General features: G+C 40.3%; 1 pseudogene; it reads right to left on the bottom strand.

The window, feature by feature from the left end:
- Positions 1 to 16,693: 16,693 nt before the first annotated feature.
- On the bottom strand, positions 16,694 to 17,766 carry LOC141109966 (N-formyl peptide receptor 3-like; annotated as a pseudogene).
- Positions 17,767 to 18,379: the final 613 nt, after the last annotated feature.

The raw sequence follows: 18,379 nt of genomic DNA, 5'->3' as shown, positions 1-18,379 counted from the left end.
CCGCGGAACACCCTTTAAAAGTCTATGGGAGAAATCAAAAGCGCTAATTTTAAAGGCTTATATGCAAGTTATTGTCATTAAAAGTGTTTGGGGACCTGGGTCCTGCCCCAGGGGACATGAATCGATGCAAAAAAAATTTTAAAAACGGCCGTTTTTTCGGGAGCAGTGATTTTAATAATGCTTAAAGTCAAACAATAAAAGTGTAATATCCCTTTAAATTTCGTAGCTGGGGGGTGTCTATAGTATGCCTGTAAAGAGGCGCATGTTTCCTGTGTTTAGAACAGTCTGACAGCAAAATGACATTTCGAAGGAAAAAACCCATTTAAAACTACTCGCGGCTATTGCATTGCCGACAATACACATAGAAGTTCATTGATAAAAACGGCATGGGAATTTCCCACAGGGGAACCCCGAACCAAAATTAAAAAAAAAAAAATGACGTGGGGGTCCCCCTAAATTCCATACCAGGCCCTTCAGGGGGGCAGGGTCACCGGGTGGCCCCGCCCCCCATTATTTAAGATCCGTCAGACGAGGAGACGCTGTCACACAGCGGGAGCCTCCCTCCATGCCAGCATGGATGCGGAACGGCTCGGAGAAGAAAATGAAGAAGAGAACAAGAGAAGAAGAGAAGAAAAGAAGAAGAGAAGAAGATGAAGAGAAGAGCGGGAGCCTCCCCCCATGCCATGGGTATGGAGCGGCCCGAGGAGAAGAAGATAGAAGACTCCGCGGAGGAGATGCTGGACGAGAACGCCGGAAGAAGAACCAGAAGAGCCAGAAGAACCAGAAGAAGAAGATGAAGGAAGATAGAAGAAAGAAGAAGCATTTAAATAAAGGAATTGTCAAAAACTGTCTCTTGTCATTTTTAACATTTTTGACAGTTTTTTAGTGAAATGGTAGGGGTAAGTACCCCCTTACCATTTCACACAGGGGGGAGGGCTGGGATCTGGGGGTCCCCTTGTTAAAGGGGGCTTCCAGATTCCGATAAGCCCCCCGCCCGCAGACCCCCACAACCACCGGCCAGGGTTGTGGGGATGAGGCCCTTGTCCTCATCAACATGGGGACAAGGTGTTTTGGGGGGCTACCCCAAAGCACCCTCCCAATGTTGAGGGCATGTGGCCTGGTATGGTTCAGGAGGGGGGGCGCTCTCTCGTCCCCCCTCTTTTTCTGCGGCCTGGCAGGTTGCGTGCTCGGATAAGGGTCTGGTATGGATTTTTGGGGGGACCCACGCCGTTTTTTTTTTTTTTTTGGTGCGGGGTTCCCCTTAAAATCAGTACCAGACCTGAAGGGTCTGGTATGGAATTTAGGGGGACCCCCACATCATTTTTTTTTAAATTTTGGCCGGGGTTCCCCTTAATATCCATACCAGACCTGAAGGGCCTGGTATGGAATTTAGGGGGACCCCCACGTCATTTTTTTTTTAAATTTTGGTGCGGAGTTCCCCTGTGGGGAATTCCCATGCCGTTTTTATCAATGAACTTCTATGTGTATTGTCGGAGCGGCAATGCAATAGCCGCGAGTAGTTTTAAATGGGTTTTTTCCTTCGAAATGTCATTTTGCTGTCAGACTGTTCTAAACACAGGAAACATGCGCCCCTTTACAGGCAAACTATAGACACCCCCCAGCTACGAAATTTAAAGGGATATTACACTTTTATTGTTTGACTTTAAGCATTATTAAAATCACTGCTCCTGAAAAAACGGACGTTTTTAAAACTTTTTTTGCATTGATCCATGTCCCCTGGGGCAGGACCCAGGTCCCCAAACACTTTTTATGACAATAACTTGCATATAAGCCTTTAAAATTAGCACTTTTGATTATTCATGTTCGTGTCCCATAGACTTTAACGGTGTTCGCGTGTTCAAACAAACTTTTTTCCTGTGCGCATGTTCTGGTGCGAACCGAACAGGGGGGTGTTCGGCTCATCCCTATTCTCCATCTGTCCTTGGTAAATTGTTGATATAGTCTATGGTAAACATTTGGTTTTGGTGGGTATTATAGAATGTAAAACACCAGTCAGACAGTTTGGTAATGGAATACAGTATATGCATATGAAAAGACCCCAGAATATCTAACAACATATGGATATAAATTCATGATGGAAATTTGTCATTTTTAACCACTTGCCGACCAGCCGCCCTCATTATACTGCGGCAGGTTGGCTCTCCTGCGCAAATCGCCGTAGCTGTACGGCGGCTCGTGCAGGCACAATAGCGAGCGGGTGAACTCGATGTCCACCGTTGACCCACGATCGCCTATTACAAAGGCAGAATGGAGAACTGCCTTTGTAAACAAGGCGATTCCCTGTTCTGACAGGTGACATGACAGAGATCTACTGCACCCAGTGATCGGGAACAGTGATCTCTGTCATGTCCCTGGCAGCCCATCCCCCCTACAGTTAGAACACACCCAGGGAACACTTTCAACCCCTTGATTGCCCCCTAGTGTTAACCCTTCTCTGCCAGTGACTTTTATACAGTAAGCAGTGGCTATTTTTAGCTCTGATCGCTGTATAAATGTCAATGGTCCAAAAAAAGTGTCAGAAGTGTCCAATCAACATCGCAGTCCTGCTAAAAATCGCATTACTAGTAAAAAAGAAAATAATAATAATAAAAATGCCATAAATCTATTCCCTATTTTGTAGACGCTATAACTTTTGTGCAAATCAATCAATATACTCCTATTGCGTTTTTTATTTTTTTTACTATAATCTTTATTTTATACATTTTTCAATTTTACACAACAATTACACATAATTCTAATAATTAAAAATCAATTTTACACTTAGCTCGTAAATCTATCCAATGTTTATTTAAATACTTAAATCAGTAATTTACTCAAACACATGAACATCCTCTCAACAACATGCATAACACACACACCTGATAAGAAAGAAAGAAGGAAAAAAGAGCAGCAAGAAAAGAAATATAGTTTGATAAGCTTACAGAGGTTCTAAACTCCTCCCATTTTTGCCATGTTTTTAAGGTTTGTTCCTTAATACCTGCTCCGTCACTATCATCTTCTCCAATGACTGCATCTCGGTCATCTCACACACCCATTCCCCCACAGAGGGAACCACTGTTTTCCTCCAATTTCGAGCTATGATGGTCCGGGCTGCTGTTAGCATATATCTTAAGATGTCTTTTTTAACCACTTAAAGACCAGCCTCGTTTTGAGATTTTGGTGTTTACATGTTTAAAACAGTTTTTTTTTTTACTAGAAAATTACGTAGAACCCCCAAACATTATATATTGTTTTTTTTCTAACACCCTAGAGAATAAAATGGCGGTCTTTGCAATACTTTTTTTACACCGTATTTGCGCAGCGGTCTTACAAGCAAACTTTTTTGGAAAAAAATTCACTTTTTTTAATAAAAAAATAAGACAACAGTAAAATTAGCCCAATTTTTTTCATATAGGTTTTCATATGCGTTCGCTTCTGCCCGTGAGCTCGTCGGGACGGGGCGTTTTAAAAAAAAAAATGTTCTTATTTATTTTACTTTATTTTATTGATTTTTATACTGCTTTTTTTAAAAATAAAAAATGTGGGTCACTTTTATTCCTATTACAATAGAAAAATAGAAAAAAGAGAAAAAAGCATGACAGGACTTCTTAAATATGAGATCTGGGGTCAAAAAGTCCTCAGATCTCATATTTGGACTTAAATGCAATAAAAGAAAAAAAAATTGTCATTTGAAAAAATGACAACAGAAAAATGTGCCTTTAAGACGTATGGGCGGAAGTGACGTTTTGACGTCGCTTCCATCCTGCAGTGTCATGGAGACGGGTGGGGGCCATCTTACCCTCACTCGTCTCCATGTCAGCCCAGGGGACAGACGCGATCACCTCCGCCACTGCCGACGGCTCCGGTAAGCGGCGGAGGGCACCGGATCGCGGCGGGAGGGGGGAGCGGGCCCTCTCTCGTCACCGATAAAAGTGATCTCATGGAAAATCTGCCACAGAGACCACTTTTATCTTGTAGCCGACCGCCGGCCGAACACGGGGATACCGGGGTTATGGCAGCTAGCTGCTGCCATAACTACGATATCCGTCCCCAAAGTACGGACGTACATCGGTCAGCAAGTGGTTAATAACTTTCATAGAGCCAGGGATCATTGATAACACTGACACTAGTATATCTGGTTGTACTTTTTGTCCTGTAATAATTTGATATGTATTGTAGATCTTTAACCAAAACATCTGAACCCCCGGGCAATAATACTAAATATGTGACATTGTACCTCTTGCATTTTGACATCTCCAACAATCCTCTGTATTTTCCCTATTTATTTTATGCAAGTCGACTGGGCATCTATAATTCCTTTCCTGGTGTCTATTTGATAAAGATAATTTATGTATTAATAAAAAATGCTTTTTCCCACTTTGTTCTTGGAATGGTTATCTCCAGTTCTTCTTCCCACCTAGTTAGGTATATCAACTCTTTTTTCTTGTTTTTTTGAGTTTGAGTATTTATATATTATAGATAAGACATGAGCTGGTCTATGCTCCTGTAATAGTAATTGTTCAAATTCTGTTAATGGTCTATCTAATAAAGAGTTTTTTTGTCACAGACTGAATAAAAGGTTGGAGGTGATGATTATTGCGTTTTGTTTTTTTACCAAAAATATGTAGAAGAATATAAATCGGCTTAAACTGATGAATAAATTTGTTTTTTTATATATATTTTTCTTTGGATATGTATTATAGCGAACAGTAAAAAAAAAATATTGCTTTTCTTTTCAAAATAGTCTGTTTTTGTTTATAGCGCAAAAAATAAGAACCGCAGAGGTGATCAAATACCACCAAAAGAAAGCTTTATTTGTAGGAAAAAATTAGTTTTTTTATTTGGGTACATCGTCACATGACCGCACAATTGTCAATTAAAGCGACGCAGTGCCGTATCACAAAAAAAATGGCCTGGTCATTAAGGGGGCAAATCTTTCCCGGGCTGAAGTGATTACATGATGATGTTTTAAATATTGAAAATTGTAAATAAAAATATATGGTTTTTTTAGATATTGCTACACCTTGTTTTTCTCTTTGTATCATGACCAATAATATGTGAATGTTATACCAAAGTCCTTAAATTGTATGCTGAAATCTAAAAATAACTGTATTCAAAAAAGAATCTATGGTTTTGCAAATATGTTTGACTATTTGGAATAATAACATATGGACACTTCCCTCCTACATATTTGTTGCAAGTTTACTGGTTTAGTTTATTATCATTCATGTAATCTCTGATAGTATTATGCCTAGAAATTAGAGCGGTAGCAATAAAAAAAAAACCTAAACAGCTAAAACACACAACCATAGAACTTAAAGTGATTGTAAAGGTCTTTTTTTTTAAAAACAGCACACATGTTATGGAAAAACAGAAAGAGAAACTGCGCTAAGATATATGGAAACAATTAAACATATGTGTCTATATCACATGAAGTGTCTGTGAAATACCGTGTGGAAACTATTATGCTGCATACACACGAGCGGACTTTCCGACCGGACTGGTCCGACGGACCGAGTCCGGCGGACAATTCGACCGTGTGTGGGCTTCATCGGACCTGCAGCGGACTTTTTCGGTCAAAAATCTGACGGACTTTAGATTTGGAACATGTTTTAAATCTTTCAGATGGACTGGAGTCCGGTCAAAAAGTTTGCTCATCTGTATGCTAGTCTGACGAATGAAAACCGGAGCTAGGGCAGCTATTGGCTACTGGCTATCAACGTTCTTATTTTAGTCTGGTTGTACGTCATCACTTACGAATCCATCGGACTTTGGTGTGATCGTGTGTAGGCAAGTCCGTTTGTTTGGAAAGTCCGCCGAAAGTCCGTCGGACAGACCATCAGACCAGTCCGGTTGAAAAGTCCGCTGGTGTGTACACGGCATTAGAGCAACGATTCTCCTGCATAACATTTATACAGTGTATAAAATGGAAAAGAACTAGAATCGAGCTAAACCTGTAAACTCAAAAAACAACAAGTGCAAACTATCACTCTAACCCACTGATTAGAGGGTGATCAAATTGTAACATATATGTGCAACCATGTGTGTTAGGAACTAGAGTCTTGAGTTTCATGTGCACCAACACACATGGAAAAGGACATGAATTAGCAAATGGTGATTATTCAAATAAATCAAGTAACTCAATATAAATCATATAGAAAAAAAAATGCATAATGTCCAATCATATATATATCTGAAATATATGTGACATCCACCCGTGAAATGAATTATATAAAAGTCCATCCATGAATGGGAGGAATCTTCAGTGTTAATATGAAGAAATTATGCAAATTCCACCACCGTTGTGTAGAGAATTACTTCTTACCAGAAGCCCATGATCCCCCGTTACAGAGGATCAAGGGAGGCCTGTGATGATGGAGTAATGATGGATACCCTCCAGAGCACATCAGATGGAACCAATACACTTCAAACCGCCTTAGGTAATAATGCAATCTCCAAAGACACCCAGCAGAACCATTATTTCTTAAATCGCCTCATATCATTCCCAGCCCATACGTGGATGTGCGTAGCATGTAAAGATATAAACGCTCCATTAGTGTAAAACAACTTACACATGTTATATTTACCCGCTATGAGTAATGTTTTTGCACAGAGCACCCCCGATTCTCCTTTTATTGAATACCCCCTGGTGATCTTGGATTCTCCTCTTTTTCGAATGTCCCCATAGATGGGTTGCAGGTGGACACAGTACTGGATCAAGATCTGGCTCAGGTAAGTAAAAGGTGGGAGGAGTGACATGGAAAGGTTTTTTACCTTAATGCAGAGAATGCATTAAGGTTAAAACATTTTTTTGCCTTTGCAACCACTTTAAGCTGCCATGATACATTTAAGAGTATGTACTATTCTTTTATATTGATCAGTTACTTACTTGTCTTGCCTTTTTTAACGTCTGTTCTTTCTTTTCCTTTGCTTCTGAAGGAACTGTGTTTGCAGAGACACACACATATACAGTAAGTATATATATATATATATATATATATATATATAGACATGACACCATTTGATATTTGAGATAATATGATGTCATTCATCTTGATAGCCTATTTTTGTTTTTTTGCTTAACAGGAAAACACCCAGAAACAGATAACATCATCTACCAACATTTATAAGAAAACAAGCTAATGCATTATAGAGACAGTCTGTCCAAAATGGATATTTCACTACCTGGGTGAACACCAAAAAGTAGAATATTTTACTGGCTACCTACAGCTCTGTCGGGTTTTGGCACAAAGAACTTTGCACCTGAAGTTCCAAACTTTACCCACCTGCTACAAACCTCAAAAAGCTGTTCTTTATATTTATTCTTTTTTTAATTGTGGTTTAACAATGAACTGAATGAACTCCAGTCTCTGGTCCTTGGCTTATCCACTTTCCTTTCCTTAACTCGTTTCCGCCTTATGGTAGATTAGAACATTTGGGGCTATCCCCAGCAAAGTAATAGAGGAGAAATCTTCCAATGAGGACACTAGTTCTGGTGACCTAGGGGGCCCTAAGGGATTCCCTTAATTTGTAAGGATTTCCTCTCATTTCCTGCTTTGGCTATGGGACAGGAATAGGGTTGTCACCTTTCTGGGATTCACCCAGACAGTTTAGGTTTGGAATCATGTGTCCGGGTTTCAGACTGCCTGAAACCCAGACACATTATTCAGACTGGACTATGGCTTCCCAGCAGGTTTGCTGGAAGCAGTTAGCTAAGCTAATGCCGTGTACACACGACCGGATTTTCCTTCAGAATAGACTCTGACGGAGTTCCGACGGAGTTCCACTGAAATGGACTTGCCTACACACGATCACACCAAAGTCTGATAGTTTAGAATGCGATGACGTACAATGGGACTAGAAAAAGGAAGTTCAATAGCCAGTAGCCAATAGCTGCCCTTGCGTAGTTTTTGGTCCGTCGGAATAGCATACAGACGAGCGGTTTCCCCGATAGGAACTGATTCCATCGAAAAGATTTGAAACATGTTCTATTTCTAGGTCCATCAGAACTTTAGAAAGAAAAAGTCAGATGAAGCCCACACACGATCGGAAAGTCGGACGGAATGATTCCGTCTGACCTTTTCTGCCGGAAAATCCGGTCGTGTGTACGCGGCATAAGAGTGTCTGTTACACTCTCTTTTACACTACCCAAAGCCAGCACTAACAACCCCCCCAAAACCACACAGATGGGAGAGGAGAGAGGGCTCGATCTGCACCTCTTTTCCCACCCCTACCCCTCTGTGTCTGCCAACACTCCAATTCACGGTGCTGTGCCTCAGAAAAGGAAAGTGGGGGCCAGAAATTGGAAGTCTAGCAGCCTCAGATACATCTGAATGAGAGGTGCTGACTGCCAAGGGGTGAGGGAGCTCACCATCCATCCCTGTCTGTGGCTGAAGTCTCCACCCTTCTCTCTCCTGAGTGAGTTCACTAAGGTACATCCGAGTTCTCAGAGTACCCCATACATCAGAGTTCCCCTTTACACCAGAGGCAGCAATGTTCCCCCTTACAGCAGAATCCTCTCCTTACATTAGAGTGCGCATTGTCCCCCCCCCCCCCCTTAAATCAGGGTTCCCAGAGCATCCCTTATGCCCTGTACACACGGTAGGATTTTCCGATGGAAAATGTGTGAAAGGACCTTGTTGTCGGAAATTCTGACCGTGTGTGGGCTCCATCACACATTTTCCATAGGAATTTTCGACACACAAAGTTTCAGAGCTTGCAAAATCCGTTGTCGGAAATTCCGATTGTGTGTACACAAATCTGACGCACAAAGTGCCACGCATGCTCAGAATAAATTAAGAGACAACAGCTATTGGCTACTGCCCTGTTTATAGTCCTGACGTACGTGTTTTACGTCACCGCGTTCAGAACAATCGGATTTTCTGACAACTTTGTGTGACCGTGTGTAAGCAAGACAAATTTGAGCCAACATCCGTCGGAAAAAATCCATGGATTTTGTTGTCGGAATGTCCGATCAATGTCCGACCGTGTGTACAGGGCATTAGAGTCCCCAGAGTTCTCCTTTACATCAGATTCTGCAGAGTCCCCCCTAACAGTGAAACGAAACTCTGCGAGTTCAGATGTAAAAGAGGAACTCTATGGACTCTGATGTAAAGGGGAATCTTGTTATTAACATCAAGCGATTAGAAATGTTATTTAATAGCAAAATATATGTATAAACAGTGTTTAGTCCTTCTGATATATCTAAATAGTGAAAAAATACATATAAAGAAGAAAACAGTGGCGCTACTTCAGACAAAACTGTCCAATTTAGACAATGATGAAAAAGTCTATTGTATAAAAAGTGCCTGGTGCAAAAAATGTATATGAACAATTAAAACACCATGTGACTTTTAAAGTGATTAAATCCAACAAAATGTCCGTAAGTTAAAACAAAAAAATTCTTGGTTGTAAGTGTCTTCTTAATTTTTCCCACCACACCAGAGTGTTCAGTGAACCCACTCCCTTAAGAAATGCACTCACCGACTCCAAATGCCTGCACTTGCGTGCAAGGCTAAAACACTTTTATAACCACACAGAAAGGGTATAATCACTAGCCCGATATCCAGCAGTGTGTATAGGAATCGCTCCGCATGTAAAACAATAAAGTGCTCCAATAGTGTAAAACAGCATAACAGATTTATTAAAACACTATCAAAAAGTCCACTCACATTTTATAAAATCCAAGTCAGCAAAAAGAATAGTGTAAATAAAATCACAGCAACTCAGCAATCGGATCACACAGTGCAGGTCTACGGTCACGGCGGGCCCGAGGTGTGCAGGCGTTAAACTCTCAGTTCTCACCCCCTCCTCGGTGCCTCTCCACTAGATCGGATCACCACTTTCTCGAACGGCTTCCAGCGTCATGCTTCACAGCCACGCCCCCAACATGTTTCATCACAGATTCACTTATTCATGGGATACAATCTGTGACGAAACATGTTGGGGGGGGCTGTGACGCATGACGCTGGAAGCCGTTCGAGAAAGTGGTGATCGATCAAGTGGCAAGGCACCGAGGAGAAGGTGAGAACTGAGAGTTTAACGCCTGCACACCTCAGGTTCGCCATGACCGTAGACCTGCTCTGTGTGATCCGATTGCTGAGTTGCTGTGATTACATTTACACTATTCTTTTTGCTGACTTGGATTTTGTAAAATGCGAGTGGACTATTTGAAGAGTGATAGTGTTTTAATAAATCGGTTATGCTGTTTTACACTATTGGAGCACTTTATTGTTTTACATGTGGAGCGATTCCCATACACACTGCTGGATATCGGGCTTGTGTCATGGGTGGAGACCTCAAAGTTCTCCCATATAGAAGAGTGTATTTCTCTCATGATTCAGAGAAGCAGGATCTCCCAATCTATGGATAGTGTAGGACCCACTAATCATGGGGTACTTTGTCGCAGTAAGTGGGCTTAAGCACCATATAGCAATATGGTGTGACCAAATACCCATATGTTTTGATAATATTTTTTGAAAATGTTTAGGTGTTTTAAACTAGCCTTGCTGGAGGTAAATGTCTTTTTTGCATGTGTGTGCTGTAATATTTTTTGATCCCCCCCCAATGGGACACAGATGGCAAAAAATAAACTGACAGAGGTTATGGCTCTCCCTTACTCTATCCAAAATGAAAAAAAAGGTTTCCATGTAGTTCTACTTTAACCTTCCTAGTGCTGAAACTGTGTAATAAAGGCTGAGCTCTGAATAGGTTTTTTTAAGGTTGCTAAAATGTACGCCAGGTGGAAAACTGGGTTGTGTAGGATGATCAATGGTGGTGCATGGTCAATCTGCTGTATGCCATAGTCAGATAAATAAAGAAGAGAAAAAAAGGGAGAACCACACCAATCTAATACAACACAAACACTTTTTATTGCTCAAAGTGTGCATTAAGTCCATATACTTCCCCTTTCTTTTCTTTTCTTTTCCCGTTTTCTGCATTTCACCCTGCGTGGTGTGGGGGAGCTGCAATTTTCTTTGATTTGGAAACAAGTAATGATAATAGGATCATAGGATAGAGCTGCATAATTAATAGTCAAGAATCATTATCCCGATTTTTTCCCCGTTGCGATCTTGACAAAAATGTTTCACGATTCTATCTATGCAAAGAATTCTCTCTGCTCTTCTGAAGCCACAGCTGTCAAAAGAAGGGAAGAAAAAAATGGACAGTCTACCAAGAATCACAACATTCTTTAGCAGTGGAACTTAAAGAGGAAGTAAACTCTCCCACTCTGATGCTTCTTTTCATTTAGTCCATTATAATAAATAATTATCAAACTATAGCCACTGTAATCCAGCCCAAATCCCTTATTACTTACTGTTTAAAGAAACTTTATAAAACTTGTTTCCAGGGGTAAGGCAGTGCCATCTTAAGTATTGTTTTCTGACTCCACAGTAGAGTGTATTTCCGCCCTTACATTGAGCACTTCCTGTACTGTTAACCAAGCCTCCTTCTCAATCCATCGTTTCTATGGCAACCCTGCCTTCCTGCTCATAGCTGACTTGTTTTATATCATAGTATTTACTTGTGCCGATTATCTAGTGTTTGCCTGTGTCAGTCTTATCAGCTTCAGCTGATAAGACTGCAGTAATGCTGTCCCAAGTTTACACTCCAGTGATCCGGTGATGTCACGTGGTCACATGGGGTGTAGTAGGAAGCTCTGAGTGTTTATGCAGTCTCATGGGATTTCAGTGTTGTGCCGTAGGAAGATCTGATAATAGACAGATAAGCACACAGAGTGTGCCGTAAATCAGGGGAGATCTGGGCATGCTCAGTGATGTCATTCTAAAGAACAAAAAGGATTACAACAATTCTAAGCAAGTAAGGAGATATCTACAAGCAGTGTTCATTAGGATTTTTTATGCTGATTTACATGGGACAAAGTTGTGGGGGAGAGTTTACAACCACTTTAAGTATAAACATTGTAACAATTTGTCAAAGGAATAGACTTTGTGTGTAATTGAGGAAAGTTTAACCACTAAAGATTAGCACTAAACCTTTTTCTGACATTTGTTGGTTTTAAGTTAAAATCATTTTTTATTTTTGCTAGAAAATTACTTAGAACCCCCAAACATTATATATATTTTTTTTAGTAGAGACCCTAGAGAATAAAATGGTGTTTGTTGCAATATTTTATGTCACACTGTATTTGCTCAGCGTTCTTTCAAATGCTATTTTTTCTGGAAAAAAATACTTTAATGAATTAAAAAAAAACAAAAAAAAAAAAACTAACCAGTAACGTTAGCCCAATTTTTTTTTGTATATTGTGAAGCAAAACAATTGTGATTCTTATTTTGGCCAGAATCGTGCAGCTCTATCATAGGACTTTGCTTTCACAGCAAGGACTCACCTAGTGCAGATTACTGTTTATTTTTCAAAATCAGATAAATGCATTCTCACATATAAATATTTGACTTTCATATTATTGCCAGTTCTTCTTAAGGGGTTGGAACCCGTGCTGAGCTTTTGCTTCTGTTTGTGCTCATGTTTGAGAGATTTACCCTCTCTTTTTGTCTTTGTGACTATATATCGTCACCCTCCCTCCCTTTGTGTCTACATAATGGCAAGTAAAAGGAAATCGGTTGATTGTGACACTAGGGTGTAACTATTCCCTACTACAGCCTTTTTCTGTTTCAAAATGTTTTAATCAAGTTTAACTAGCAGCTAACTTGCTATAGTTCCGCCCCCACACAAGGACTAGCATTGACAATTATAATAAGGACTAGCTTACAAAGACAGCTATTATCCCTTTCATGACTAAGCCGATTTTTGACATTTGGTGTTAAAATCCGTATTTTTGCTAGAAAATTACTTAGAGCCCCCAAACATTATATATATATATATATATATATATATATATATATATATATATATATATATATATATATATATATATATATATATATATATATATATATTTATATATATATATATTTTTTTTAGCAGAGAATCTAGAGAATAAAATGGCGATTGTTGCAATATTTTATGTCACACGGTATTTGTGCAGCAGTGTTTTAAACGCAACTTTTTGGGAAAAGGGACACTTTCATTAATTTAAAAAGAAACAAAACAGTAAAGTTAGTACAATTTTTTTGTATAATGTGAAAAATTATGTTATGCCGAGTAAATAGATACCAAACATGTCACGCTTTAAAATTGCATGCACTCGTGGAATGGCGAAAAAACTACGGTACCTAAAAATCTCCATAGGCAACGCTTTAATTTTTTTAGGGTTACCAGGTTAGAGTTACAGAGGTCTAGTGCTAGAATTATTGCTCTCGCTCTGACGATCGTGGCGATACCTCACATGTGTGATTTGAACACCGTTTACATATGCGGGCGCGACTTCCGTATGCGTTTTCTATGCTGCACAAGCTCGCGGTGACGGGGACGCTTTAAATTTTTTTTTTTCTTATTTATTTTATTTATTTTTATATTAACAAATTGTGTTTAAAAAAAATAAAAATTTGATCACTTTTATTGCTGTCACAAGGAATGTAAACCTTCCCTTGTGACAGTAATAGGTGGTGACAGGTACTCTTTATGGAGGGATCGGGGTCTAAAAGACCCCCGGTCCCTCCTTTGCACTTCAAAGTATTCAGATCGCCATTTTCAGCAATTCTGAATACTGTAGATTTTTTTAAAACCAACGCCATTGGCAGCCGAGTAAACGGGAAGTGACGTCATGACGTCGCTTCCGTGTTTACAATTAGGATACTGGAATTAAGCTACTGGAATGAAGACTTACGGCTTCATTACAGACTGTCACTAGCCGCCGGAGGTGGCGGATTGCCGATCGGGCCGCCCAGTAAGGGAGGCGGCGGGAGGGGGGACGTCCCCTCCTACTCCTCTGGTATAACAGCTGAGCAGCTTTTAGCCGCATCGGTTGTTATTCCTGGAAAACTGATCGCCCGCTGACCACCGATCGCCCGCTCTAAAAAACAGCAGCTGCAGGCATCATCCGGGTATAACCCCCAAAAGCCGAGGCCGCACATCTGCGTACGCTCGGCGGGAAGGGAATATAAAACAATGTAAATGTAAAGGAACAAACTAGAGCTAACACAGCAGCAGAAAAAAGGCCTTTTTCATATATCTGTAAGGAAATTCCCTAGAACAATGGGGCATCCCCTGGGCTCACCAATACCCATGTGGTGGTACAATGTACAGTCTATAAAGATCTAAAAGAAAAGGCAGATTGGAAATCAGGAGAAAGTTAGGCAGAAAAGTGGCATTAAAGAAATAGAGAATGCGTACCTGACAAGTAGGGAGCCAGGGAAAGGCTACGGGAAGCTAAAGAAGAATGAGGGCCAGAGGGTTAGAGGCCGAGCGAAGGGGGGAAGATAAGGGTTCGGGAGCATCAGGGCCACCCATCATAGGTGTCCCAAGCTGGCTGCGGGGAGACTAGGAAAGGCATATCTACTACAGCCTTTTTCAACCAGGGTACCCAGGCACGCTGGAGTGCCTTCACGTTTCTGCAGGGGTGCCTTGGCAAAATGCCTAAAAATTGCACCAGATGGATGAAACCTGCCATTTAGTTACCCAAATCCACAGGTTTTCATTAAGCACAATTACAACCTTCTAGCCACCAGCATCCTAACAACCAATGACATCATCCGCTGATTAGGAGGACGTCAGACGCCTGCACAGCATCCTTGTTTGCCCCACCCCTGCCCTTTTCTGTCAGCACTGGGGTCACATTAGCCGAGTAAGTAAGAGAAACTGAAGAGAAGAGAAACACTGGAATATTCGTCAGTACCAGTGCGCAAAAGTGTATCTGCTTTGGAAGAATAAATCATCGCTAACGCCGGGTGTCCTGAATGTGTGGATATTGCTGGGTTATGTAAAACAATTCTTTTTTTTTTTTCACATGTTGGAATGGGGTGCCTCGAGATTGTTCATAATTTTAAAGTGCGTCTTGACTAAAAAAAGGTTTAGAAACACTGCCCTACTTTATACAAAATGAATAATAAAAGTTTTGACTTTAAATTTACTTAGATGAAGATATACATAAAAATTAAGATTTTAGAACTGTATATCTACTAATATTGTAGTTATGCTGTTGTACTTTTGCTATTTATAGTTTTCTATATACCAAGGATTAATGAAGAAAGGTAATTTCGACACACTGGCGTTTCACAAAGAGTTTCACATGGAATTTCTCTAGAAAAGACAGCCACAATGTTACTAAACCCTTAAGAGTGAAAATTTGACATAATCATAAGAATGCACAAAGAGTGTCTAAGGCACTCTTTAGAATCCTGACATGCCTCCACATGACAAATATAAGTACAGGTGACAGATTAATGTATTTTTTGTAGACAGGTAAATTAATCTAGGGCATGGACCTCATGTGGAGGTGCAGAAACTCCAGCCTCAGTGCAACTGTGCTTTCATTTTGTATCCTGGGGGGGTGGAGCCTGATCGGGATTCACAGACACTAGTTCCCCATCAGGTTTGCTCCCATTGTGATTGACAGCAGGCAGTGGGTGGATCCTTAAAAGAGAAGTATGGCATTTTTTTAAATTTTACAATCATTCTTACTCAGGAGGATGCATCATTGGTTCTATGCTGTATCTGTCCCCGGCCGGCTCTAAGGACGAGAACCGAGTAATCAAAAACCGCCGATCGCTTGGTTCCCAAAGCTCCCTGAGCAGAGAGCTGGTCACTGTCATCCATCGCTGTCTTTTCTGCACCCCCCCTCATTGCTCTCTGGAGCGCTGGGCTGTAAAGGGGTGGGAGTGGCTGGCTCAGGCTCTCAGCGGCTTGCCAGGGCAAAATTTTGTCTTTCCTGGTCATAGTCACTATTCCACACTAGGACCCCTCCCAATGTATCCTAAATCCCACCATCATACCTCCATCCCTCCTTATTATACCACATAATCCTGCCGACGGGAAGGAAATATTATGTATTTAGCACAGATAAAGTGTCTGTATTTTCAGGCACTGTTGGCCATTTTGGAAAAGCCTCAAAGAGACCCAAGTGCATCTGAGTATAGAACAGATAGTAAATCTGCATTATAACATTATTAAAAGGAGGGTAGAGGCATGGAGTGGACAGAGATAGTGAATAAAAGTGTTTTACATTGTCATTTTGGAGCTGGTTAGTACCCTTTTTTCTAGGTGTCACTGGTGTTAGTCACTGAGGAGGAAGCACAGCAAGTTAGACAATTGATTGTAGAGATAAAAATGTATTCCTAGTATTCATGACCATTAGATAGGAGATGCAAAAAAAAAAAAACTTACTTCCTTTGAAACCTATAAAACAACATCTACACGTTGATCTCCCTGCATATAAGCAAGATACAAAATGAATCAGTGGAGACAGTTTTTGCAAGATACAAAATTAATGACTGGACTCAATGTTTAAACATAATTGAGATAAACTTACAACATTAAGAGCAAACTTTGAGAAAGAAACTAAAATGATTTTACTTTTTTTGTATTGGAACTAAGCTCTCTGCTGAGGATAATACTTGAGGTGATTGTAGCCGTATTAGTACAATTGTGACAGAGAAGATCAAGTACTGATACTTTTTTTATTTGCACTAACATACAATTTTCCAGGACAAGCTTTCGGGGTATGTGAATCAGTACTGCTTGGACCTTGAAGAAGGAGACATACCCCGAAAGCTTGTCCTGAAAAATTGTATGTTAGTGCAAATAAAAAAAGTATCATGGACAGTACTCAATTTTCTCTGTTGAAGATCAGAAATTTGAAGATGCTACTATGACATTCTCAGCCCCACAATATGACTTGGTAGATTCTGCCACAAAAGCATTCTCAAACACAGAGTGAATGGACCTCCAAAATTTTTCCTTGAAATTTTGACCCACAAAGACATAGAGGATAGGATTAATACAGCTGTTGATAAACATCAGGCTCCTAGCTAAGGTATATCCAACTGCTACCACATGTTTTAGGCTTTCATCCTTGGTACGCTTTACAGACATCGCCAGGAGGGCAAAAACTTGATAAGGAAACCAACACACGAGGAAGGAAATGATGACAGCCACAATAATCTTGAAAGGCTTACTGGTCTTAGCCATGTGATCCCTTTGGATAATCCCTTCGTGATTATTATATAACAAGACACAATGATGGTGAAAGGGATAAAAAAAGTGATGATGAATCGTGTAACCAATAAACCCATTTCTCTTGATGATGCAACTTCGGACCTTAGATTATCTCCATCAAACTTATAAATGCAATACATTTTTGTGGTATTAAAACTGTGTGTATCTCGAAATATAAAGAAAGGTGGACTGAAAACCAAAGCTAAGATCCATATAGCTAGAACAACAAAAGATGCCAATCTGGGAGTCCGATGGTTCCTACACCACACAGGGTAAACTATGGAAATACAGCGATCAATACTGATAACAGTGAGTTGTAGGACACTAGCACACAAGTTTAGATTAATAAGCATGGTGTTTAACTTGCACATGTACCTCCCTACCAGTGATAACCAAGAGCCGTGTTGGCAATCATGAAAGGCAGGAGCAAGGTGAATATAAAATCAACTGTGGCTAAATTTAAGTGCCACATAACATTGACTGTCTTCTTCATCTTCAAAGTTGTAATCCAGATAACCAGTCCATTGCCTGAAGTCCCCAACAGAAAGGTCAAAGAGAAGATTATGATGGAAAAAATCCAAAGAATCTGTTTTTCTTTTGAGTCGTAACTGTTGGGGGGTTGGGTGGAATTCCTCAAAATAGAAGGGTGAAAGGTGGTGGTATTTTCCATCTCTCATTAATGTTAGGGTTTAGGAGATCCAAGGACAATTTTAGGGAAAAAAAGAAAACAAATCAGTTTCATTTAAAGAAAACATTAGGATGGCTACAGAAATATTATTGCTCATGCAGTCAAAAATGAATTTATGTCAAATGAATTCCAAAGTTGTGTGAAGAGTATACAAAAGAATATACAAATTGGCCAAAAAAGCTAACTAAAGCATGAAGAATAAGGATTTATACTTAGGGGTGAACTAGGGAAAAACTAAACGTTGTTTTTTTCTACTTTTAGGCCCCATTCCCACTTCGCATAGCAGGAACTTGCATTTCTGCTTGCATTTTTTTTTTTGTGTGATTTTCACGTGATTTTACATAGGGCAGCCATTTCATTTGAATGGGCTGCCCTATGCACATTTGTCCTGGAAAAGATTCTCAGGGACCACATTTTGCAGTGCAGGAGTGTCATAACAACCAATAATGCTTTAGGGGCCAGGACCCGTGGTCTCATTGATTGCTATGATGATGGTGTCTGGCCAGTCTACCCGCACCATGGCGACGCATGACTCTGATCCAGGGCAGCTGGCATGCAAGGCCCCAGCATTCATGAGAAGATGGAAGTCCACCTCTTGTCCTTTGCCATGGTGCTAGA

Source organism: Aquarana catesbeiana, linkage group LG10, assembly GCF_042186555.1.
Source record: "Aquarana catesbeiana isolate 2022-GZ linkage group LG10, ASM4218655v1, whole genome shotgun sequence".
Taxonomy (NCBI): Eukaryota; Metazoa; Chordata; class Amphibia; order Anura; family Ranidae; genus Aquarana; species Aquarana catesbeiana.
Note: the sequence above shows the minus strand (reverse complement) of the source record. Positions and strands in the feature narration are given on the sequence as shown.